Genomic DNA, 10,009 nt, shown 5'->3' with positions numbered 1-10,009 from the left:
TCCACTCACTCATGCAAGTGTGCAAGCGTATGCTCTCTCTCTCTCTCTCTCTCTAAAATAAGGAAATCTTGTTTTTTAAGCTTCCCTTTAGTAAGAGGACAAACTGAGTATGAAAAGAATGACAATGGACTAAAATTCAGCAGATCTATAAAATTCCTTGATCAGAGGAAACTAACAAAACAGCAAAATAGCTTTTCACTGAAGGCTACTAAACTTCTAAAACTTGGTAAATAAAGGGAAGAATTAAGCATTTACCCTGCTTTTCCTGTACAGACTGTATTGAAGTGTCAGGGGAAAAACTGTGAGGAACTTTGTATCAGACAGATCTCTCATCAATAAAAGAGAAATCACATGTCTCAAGTGATATAATCCCAAGCGCAGGGCCCTGCCCCCCTCGGCTGATCCTGCATTTAAACCTGCCTCTAGATCTGACGCTCTTTATAGGAAATAGGGAAGATAGAGGGGAAAATTCAGTGACAACAAGAAGCAGCAATCTGCCAAATCCAGAGCTTCAGTCCTTTTATAAGACAAATGGCCTTGTTTCTTCAATGGCATTTTCAAAAAACAGGGGAGTTATGATAGTTTTCAAAAGAGAGAGAACCAGGAGCAATCTTCCCATAATAAAATTCTAAGCAAATGATATAGGTGGGGAGTGAGAGACAACATGGGGAGGGGGTTATTTTGTTTTCGGTTTTAAGACATTTTGCTGGATCACCTCAGTGGTTGAGCATCTGCCTTTGGCTCAAGTCGTGATCCTGGGGTCCCGGGATTGAGTCCCGCATAGGGCTCCTGGCGGGGAGCCTGCTTCTCTCTATGCCTATATCTCTGTTTCTCTGTGTCTCATGAATAAGTAAAATCTTAAAAAAAAAAAAAAAAAAAAAAGACATTTTGCTGAGCAGAGAAACAGGGTCCTCACCGCAGCAAGGAGAACATGTGGAACAGAGTGAGCCGTTTGGGAATGATTAGGAAGGGAATGCTGCTGGAATGAGGTCCTCAAAGAAACACAGTGAGCAGGATCCCAGTCCCTGTGGAAAGAACAGCCCTTGGGTAAGCTGTTCTTAGATCATACACCGTCTTAATAAAAAACACATGTAGTAATATTAAGCTGATGGCTCGGATCTGAAAAAGCAGCTAAGCGAACCTAGACGTCTTAGGAGGGAGAAAGGTATATTGGAGATGCGGTGGATTTATGTGGCCCAGTGAAAGCTGACTTGTTGAATCCAGTTTCCGACATGGCTCAGACTTTCATTATTCTGGTGGATAGTCCATGTTTGCAAGAGCCTTTTGTTTACAGCTCTCTACGCTGTTTCAAAGACTTCTGGTTCATTAAAAGCCATTTGGTGCTGACCCTACAGATCTTCTGAACATGTGAGCCTTCCAAATAATTAGCATACTCTTCCCCCCACACCAGCCTCCATTATGGTCAAATTTTTTTTTTTTTAGCCTCCCAGGCAAAAGGATATAGTGGTCACCTCCTTCTCCACAGGCATTCAGGGGTTGTAAATATTGTACTCTCATTTTTCCATTTGGCCCGTAATCAGAACAGTGGCTCTGCTGCAAGCAGTAATTACCTTCCAGTGTGTTCCCAATCCTATTATTAACCACGCCAAGACCACGTGAACCCTGAAAGACCAAGCTACAAAGCTGTCATGCCCAGAACACATCAGATTTTACTCCTCGGAGAATGAAAGGGAGCAAACATTTGTTTTTTGTTTTTTACTTTCTCTCCTTTTCATTTCTCCTGAGGAAGAAGTCTTCACCTCACATCATCTATCATATGGTCCTGGAAAAACTGAGAGGTACGGCTAAATGGTCAGCCACCAAATCTCTGGAATTTATTGCATTCTTCCATTTCTCCTTAAAGGAAAGTTATAAATTGCATGTCTTTGTACATGAGCACATCTATACATCATTTTACGCAGGTACGCAGGTCACACATGTGCTTTGTAAAAAGGTGCTTAGCAAAGCAAAAGCTCCAACAGCTTCCTGTCTTGCTCCTTTTCCCCACAGGATGGCCCAAGGCCATCTACAGGGAGAGGCTGGGATGCATCCTCCGGTGTTTTCTCCTTTCTCGGTGTTCTTTGAAGCACACATAGGCAGGTATCTACTTCTAAAGGCATGCATTTTTTCAAGCACTGTCTTATAAATGCGCAGTCATGGCATCTCTTTGCATTGTGTGTGTTCACCATCGCACAACACCTTGTGGACACTCCCTCCCAGTCCCCTGCCTTAGATCCACTTCATTCTTTCAGTAAACGTCGGGAGAATTCCTCAGCCTGGAGATGCCATGGATGAGCCTTCACTTTGCGCTCGGGTTTTCACCCAAAGGACCTACCTGTGTATCCTGTGGTCTTGAAGAACCCAGAGCCCTCCCCTCCACAGGGCCGTGTGTATTCGATAGACTCTCAGGGGCACAGCTGCCAGGGAATTCATTTATTCTCTTAAGAGGTGTTGCCAGATTGCTTTTCAAAAACTGGAGGGAAAGAGTCAAGGAGAGGACAGCAAATGTGGATAAAATGCTTACTCTGAAATTAAATTGTGTGGATTGGCTGGGGGGCCAGGTGCTGTGTAATGACCAGTCCAGTGATATTATTATTAGTTGTTCTAAAGACTATAGCCTCCCCAGGTGATGGTCTGGGCCTCCGTGGAGGGGGCCATTCACGAGGTGTGTGGTAAAAGGGACCCTCCACAATTGTGCACCTGGGGTTTCAGAAAGGAAGATGAAGCAGTGAAGAGCACAGGCTTTGGGGGTCAAGTGGACCTTGCTTCAAATCCCCACGTTACCCCTTTCCATTGTGGCACCTTGGGCAGGTTACCCAACTTCTCAGCTTCAATACCCTCATCTGCAGAATGAGAGAATGGTGCCAGCCTCAGAGGCTGGCTGTGAGGGGGAAAGTCTGGAAGGCCCTACCTGAGCAGAGTACCTGACACCTGCCTGACTGCAGGAGACACTGTTTCTCAAACGCCTTCATTAGGGCTTCTTCCCACAACGCCCTCCCAGTGCCCCAGTGCCCCCAGCTGATGGAAGCCCACCAAAGCAGAGATTGTGTCTGATTCATCTTTGCATTTTTACATATTCAGGGAGTATTTTAAAGTGAATCCCAGATGTCCTGTCATGTCAACTGTTAATACTTGTGTGTACTTTTTCTTTCTTTCTTTTTTTTTTTTTAAAAGAGTTTATTTATTCATGAGAGACATAGAGAGGCAGAGACACAGGCAGAGGGAGAAGCAGGCTCCCTGTGGGGAACCTGATGTGGGACTAGATCCCAGGACCCCGGGATCACACCCTGAGCTGAAAGCACACACTCAACCACTGAGCCACCAGGTGTCCCTTGTGTGTACTTCTGATAGTTCTCAAAGTGTAATCTGGAGACCCCTGAAGGTTTTCCTCTCAGGGGGTCTCCCGGGTCAAGATTATCATAATATGAATAGAATGCTTGTTTTTTTCATTCTCATTCTCTCATGGATGTACAGTGGAGTTTTCGGGCACAGACTGAAAGCAGCAGCAGATCTGAGAATCCAGCTTTTTTTTTTTTAATTTATTTATTTATTCATGAGAGACACACAGGCAGAGACACAGGCAGAGGGAGAAGCAGGCTCCATGCAGGGAGCCCGATGTGGGACTCGATCCTGGGTCTTCAGGATTATGCCCAGGGCCAAAGGCAGGTGCTAAACCGCTGAGCCACCCAGGAATCCCAGAATCCAGCTATCTTAAACTAAACCAATATGACACATAGTTGCAAATTTTTACAAATCTTTTCACAAAAATTTAACACAATGCCACACTTTTATTTTTCTGTCTTGGATTATATACTTATTTTTCACAAAAATAACTTTGAAAATGTTTATTTAAACATGTATATTTATCTTGTTTTATTTTAATTTTAAAATATTTTATTGATTTATTTGACAGAGAAAGCACAAAGGGGGGGGGGCGGCAGGGGAGGGGGAGCAGGCTCCCTGCTCAGCAGGGACCCCAGGACTTGGGATCACAACCTGAGCTGAAGGCAGATGCTTAACCGACTGAACTACTCAGGAGCCCCTGTTGTTGCGGTCTTAAAAGAATCAAATGGATATTTAAAAAATTTATCAGTTTTAATTTCTACTATAAAAAAATCTTTTTCACATAAAGAAAATCTCTTGGGAGGGGTCCTCAATATTTTGGTAGTGTTTTGATTGAGATTTAATTCACAGACCACAGGATTCACCTCTTTAAAGTATATAATCCAGTAGGTTGTAGTAGATTTACAAGATTGGCCAACTGTCTCCACTAGCTAATTCCAGAACATTCTTATCACCCTAAAAAAGAAACTCCATATCCATCACCCATCATTTTCATTTTCCCCCCTCCCCCATCCCCTTTCTGACTCTGACTTATTTCTTCTGGACATTTGAAATACTTGGAACCTTTTGTGTCTGGCTTACTTAGCATAAAGTCTTTAAGACTCATCCACACTGTAGCATGTGCCAGAACTTCATTACTTTTTCTACCTGGTATTCCCCTGTATGTAAATGCCGCATTTCATTTATTCGTTCATCAGTTTATGGACTTTTGGATTTTCTCCTTTTTGGCTGTTGTGAATAATGATACTATGAACATTTGTGTCCAAGTTTTTGTATAAATACACATTTTTAGTGCTCTTGGCTCGATACCTAGGAACAGAATTCCTGAGTCTAACTCTGTGTTATTCTATGCTTAACTTTTTTGAGAAACTGTCAAACTGTTTTCCACAGCAGCTGCAGCATTTTACATTTCAGCCACCAATGTATAGGCGTTCCAGTTCTCCACAGCTTTTCCAAAATTTGTTATTTTCACCATTCTTGATGCTAGACATCTCCCAAGGATTGGGAGTATGGCTCGGTAATTTTTAGAAGTGTAAAGAGTTTTGAGACTAAAAGTTTTAAGAATTGCCTTTCTGATATACAGCTTAAAAAAATAAACAGCATTGTCAATGTAAAAATTAATAATTCCACACAGTTGTGCAACACCAGTTTGAGTTTACTGGGACAGACCCAATCTATACCACTGTACCCTTTAATTTTCAACATGCCCTGTTTAGATGACAAATTATATGGACACCCTAATAACGAGTCTAATGTTCAGATTTCTGTCAATTGCCTTCAATATGTCTTTTTCCAGTGTATTGAGAACAAGATCCCACACTGCATTTGGTTGAGGTGGCTTTAAAAACTTTTCATCTCGGGGATCTCTGGGTGGCTCAGCGGTTTAGCGCCGCCTCCAGCCCGGGGTATGATCCTGGAGTCCCCTGATCGAGTCCCACATCGGGCTCCCTGCATGGAGCCTGCTTCTCCGTCTGCCTTTGTCTCTGCCTCTCTTTGTGTGTCTCTCTTGAATAAATAAAATCTCTGAAAAAAATTGTCTTATAAAAAAAAAACTTTTCATCTCTATCAGAACTCCTCATACTCCATTTCTTTCATGCTCATTATTTATTGAAGAAACTGGGTGATTTGTGGAACTTCCTACATCCTTACTCAGCTGATTAAACCATCGTAGTCTCTTTTCATCTGTTTCTTTGTCCTCCCTGCTTCTTGCCATTTGGTAGTTAGATCCAGAAGTCTGATTAGGTGAGGTTTGTGCAAGAATATTTCATAGATGCTGTGTACTTCCTATTGCATTGTAACAGGAGGCATGTGGTATGGCTCACTCAGTGATGTGAAGATAAATCCGTGGGTTCAGGGGCAGCTGGGTGGTTCAGTGGTTGAGCGTCTGCCTTTGGCTCAGGTCGTGATCGGGGGGTCCTGAGATTGAGTCCCACATCGGGCTCCCTGTGGGGAGCCTGCTTCTCCCTCTGCCTATGTCTCTGCCTCTCTTTCTGTCTCTCATAAATTAATTTTAAAAAAATTCTCTGGGTTCAGGATTTTTAGCTTCATCCAACCATTATAAGTTTCCCATGAATGTACTTTTTAAGAATTTTTAAGTAATCTCTGTGCCCAACATGGAGTTTGAAGTCCCCACCCTGAGATCAGGAGTCTTATGTTGTACCCACTCACTGAGCCAGTCAGGTGCCCCCCCACCTCACACTTTTAATAACATGGTTATTGCTGCCATGTCCCAGGGCTTCTTTAGGAGTTGTGAAGACTGACTTTTTAATTCCAACTATTTTGTTGCATTTATTATCCTTACAAACTATTTGGGTAACCTGAAATTATAGCAGAATAAATGTTTGATTTTTTCCTCTTCTTTACCAATTTTCTAAACAAATAGTTCCTTAGATGATACACGAATAAACGATGAAGGATTTTAAAAAAGTATTACTATGCATTCATGGATTTGTATATATTTGATGTTTCAATCAGTCATTCTTTTTTTTTTAAGACTTTATTTATTCATGAGAGACACAGGCAAAGGGAGAAGCAATATAGGGAACCCGATGTGGGACTCAATCCCAGGACCCCAGCATCACACTCCAAGCCAAAGGCAGATGCTCAAATGCTGAGCCACCCAGACACCTCCAGAATCAGTCATTATTCTTTCTTATGCCCAAACTGTTCCATCTTTAGCCAAAGGATGCCCCTTTATCTTTGCTCTTGGCTCTTTTGACATAACTTCAGTAGTATTTGATAGCTACCTTACTTTTTGGCATAACAGAATGTCACAGGCTCATCTTACACAATCCCTCCCCAGTTCTGAAATCGGTCATTTCCTAAAAGGGTCCTGTTCCTTTTAGTGGGCAATGGCATTTCGATGATCAGTTTGGACACTAGGGTTGTTCATAGCCAATGGATTACCTTTGCTTCTTGTCTTTTTCAGTGGACACAGCTAACATATGCAAAGAAACAAAATTTAATCATGATTCATATTACCATTGCCAATTCAAATTTTCCATTATTTACACAACTTATCCCTGGCACCATTGGTTTGATAGTTGTATCTCTTCGTCTCTCACTGAAGACCTTGGTATCTAACGATACTAATTAAATTACTTATTTACTCTTTTATTTACACATATGTGTAAAATACACATGCATGATGGGATGCCCGGGTGGCTCAGTGGTTGGGCATCTGCCTTTGGCTCAGGCATGATCCCGCAGTCCTGGGATCGAGTCCTACATCAGGCTCCCTACATGGAGCCTGCTTCTCCGTCTGCCTTTGTCTCTGCCTCTCTTTCTCTGTGTCTTTCATGAATAAATAAATAAAGTCGTAAAAAAAAAAAAAAAACAACAAATGCATGCAACAGCATAAAAACCCCCCAACAATATCAGTATTATTACTAACATACTATTATTACATGCAGTTTGATTTCTTTGCCAATCTTTTTTCTTTTTTAATCCTGAAGATGTGTCACTAAGGATGTACAGTCAAAATAATGAGTTTTAAAGTCAGTTACTTATTTTTCCAGGTAGTTATGTCAGTAACTCCTGATACTTTAATTTTTTTTCTTTTGAGGGTGAAAATGTTTTATTTTTTTCTTTTTCTTTAAATTTTTATTTATTTATGATAGTCACAGAGAGAGAGAGAGAGAGGCAGAGGGAGAAGCAGGCTCCATGCACAGGGAGCCCGATGTGGGATTCGATCCCGGGTCTCCAGGATCGCGCCCTGGGCCAAAGGCAGGCGCTAAACCGCTGCGCCACCCAGGGATCCCTATTTTTTTCTTTTAAAAAAATAATCATGGAAACCGAAAGTTTACTTTGATTCCAAAGTCCAACTAAAAAAACGCAGTATATGAAGATAAGTCTAGCTTCCACTCCCATTTTTTCTCTCTGGTTTTTTCCTTATATGTAACATTTTTATTGGTTTGTGACTTATAATTCCACTGCCTCTTCTTGCAAATGTAAACAAACACACACATCTTTCTTAGGAGAAGGGCAACATATATGTGCCCCCAGCCTTGCTTTTCCCACTTAATGCATCCTGGAGGGACGCCTGAGTGGCTCAGTGGTTGAGCATCTGCCTTCGGGGTGGTGTCCTGGGATGAGTCCCGCATGGGGGCCCCCACAGGGAGCCTGCTTCTTCCTCTGCCTAAGTCTCTGCCTCTCCCTGTCTCTCACAAATAAATATTTTTAAAAACGCATCCTGGAGTTCTGTGACCTTCCACAGAGGTGGCCTTCATTCTTTTGTAAAGCTGCACAGAACTGCATTGTGCGATGTACCGTGGTTTATTCAGCCAGTCTTCTGTGGATAGCCTTGCGGGTGCCACAAACGTCTCTTGCACGGCTAAGGCTAAATCGTGCCAGGCACTGGGCGTAAAGACATGGTCTGGCCTCGGGGAACTCAGAGCGCAGCGGGGAGCCCTCTGCAGTACAAGCGCTTGCTCACAAGGGAGTGAGACCGCAGATCCACTGGGCACAAAGGCTGCGAGGAGCAGGGAAGACAGGCTCACACACAGGAGGGCACAATCACAGTCTGTGGGCTGGCATCTTGCTCCCCACACCCACTGTAGTGTGGGAGAAGCCCCTCCGGAGGAACTCCTGTGTTTTTAATCGAGGTTTGAAATTGCTTAGAAAATCATGAGTGCCACCAATTGGCCAGAGAAGGCAAGGCCAGATGGAGGAGGCCGAGAGGCAGGTGCCCTCAAAAGAGGAAATGGAAACTAATACCGCTCTAAGCTGCGGACGCATACTTAGCTCCTTTATTTTTCATAACAATCCTAAGAAGTAAAAAAAAAAAAAAAAAAAAACAATCCTAAGAAGTAGGGACTATCATTCCTCGCACGTCACCGTTAAAGACGTTAGGGCGCAGAGGGGCACCTGGGTGGCTCGGCGGCTGAGCGGCTGCCGCGGGCCCAGGGCGCGGGCGTGATCCCGGGGTCCTGGGATCGAGTCCCGCATCGGGCCCCCTGCGGGGAGCCTGCCCCTCTCCGTGCCTCTCAGGAGTCGATGAATAAAGTCTTTAAAAAAAGAGCATAGAAGCCACAGAGAGATTGGGAACTGCTCTCCAAGGGCGCCCTACACGGGGCACACAGCGAGCGAACAAGGGGGGGAGCAAGGGACGCGGAGGGAGGTGGCCCGCAAGCAGCGCCCTCTGCCACGGGGGACGGGGGTGCACGAAGTCTTCTCCGGCCACACAGTCACCCCCTGGGGAGGAGACCGCACCGTGGAGCCCCGCCCCCCAGCGCCCGGGGCGGGAAATCCCTGCAGAGCGCTCTCTGACCGGAGGGGGCGCAGCGTCCCCAGGCCCGCCCGCACATTGGACTGAGCACCAGCCGCAGCTGCGGGGCTCCCCCTACCCCCCGAGGGTCCCCCCTTCCCGGCCACCCCCAGCAGCCCAGCCGGCCCCACGCCCACCTCTTCGCGCTCCCGCCCTCGCTTTGGCACCGGTGAGGTCCGCGCGCGGACGGTGCAGGAGGTCACGGGCGAGGGCACCACCGCCCTCCGCTGGGGGGCCCTGGGCCACCGGACTGAACTCCACTCCCGGGGACCCGCGGCGCGGCGAGGCGAGGCGAGGCGAGGCGAGGCGAGGCGAGGCGACCGGCCGCGGCCACACACGCGCTCGGACAGGCTCCTCCCCCCGCCCGCTTGAACCCGCCGCGGCTCCCGGCTCGCTCGGACCCCGCCCCCGAGGGCGCTGCCCCTCCTCCGCCCCGGGCCAGCCCCCACGGGCCCTGCCCCCGCGCGACGCCGGCCTCCCGCAGCCCGCGGGCCTCCCGAGCGAGAGCTTCGCCCAGCGCCCAGACCCAGGCGGGGAAGGCCGCGCAGCCGCCCGCCCACACCGGAGGCCGACGACGGCCTGACGTTCTGAGGTACGGGAAGAGCGAAAAAGATCCTCCGAGTTCACGTCAGACGGGTAATGTGCCGCGTCGTAACAAGGTTGGAGGGAGGCACATGTCACACAACGGCGTGAACACCCAATCATCACGCTTATGAACTACAAAAGGATCGCGCGGCTGCGCGCGTTAAGGAAACCCGAGTATGTACCACACACTTTTTGAAGAGGGTGACAGACTTAGTCCTTACACGTTCAGTCTTAACAGTAAAATTCTGCATGCTTTTAAGGTATCTTCGATACGCGTCGTGTGTTTCTACCTTAATAAGTGAAGAAGATCTAGAA

At 46.1% G+C, this 10,009-nt stretch overlaps 1 non-coding gene across 1 annotated transcript; it reads right to left on the bottom strand.

Annotated features, from left to right (window-relative positions):
- Positions 1-9,735: 9,735 nt before the first annotated feature.
- LOC144285189 (small nucleolar RNA U13) lies at positions 9,736-9,838 on the bottom strand. Its single transcript, XR_013353572.1, has one exon. It is a non-coding gene; the product is annotated as a small nucleolar RNA U13 (small nucleolar RNA).
- Positions 9,839-10,009: the final 171 nt, after the last annotated feature.

This window comes from Canis aureus, chromosome 15 (genome assembly GCF_053574225.1).
Source record: "Canis aureus isolate CA01 chromosome 15, VMU_Caureus_v.1.0, whole genome shotgun sequence".
In the NCBI taxonomy this organism is placed as follows: Eukaryota; Metazoa; Chordata; class Mammalia; order Carnivora; family Canidae; genus Canis; species Canis aureus.
Note: the sequence above shows the minus strand (reverse complement) of the source record. Positions and strands in the feature narration are given on the sequence as shown.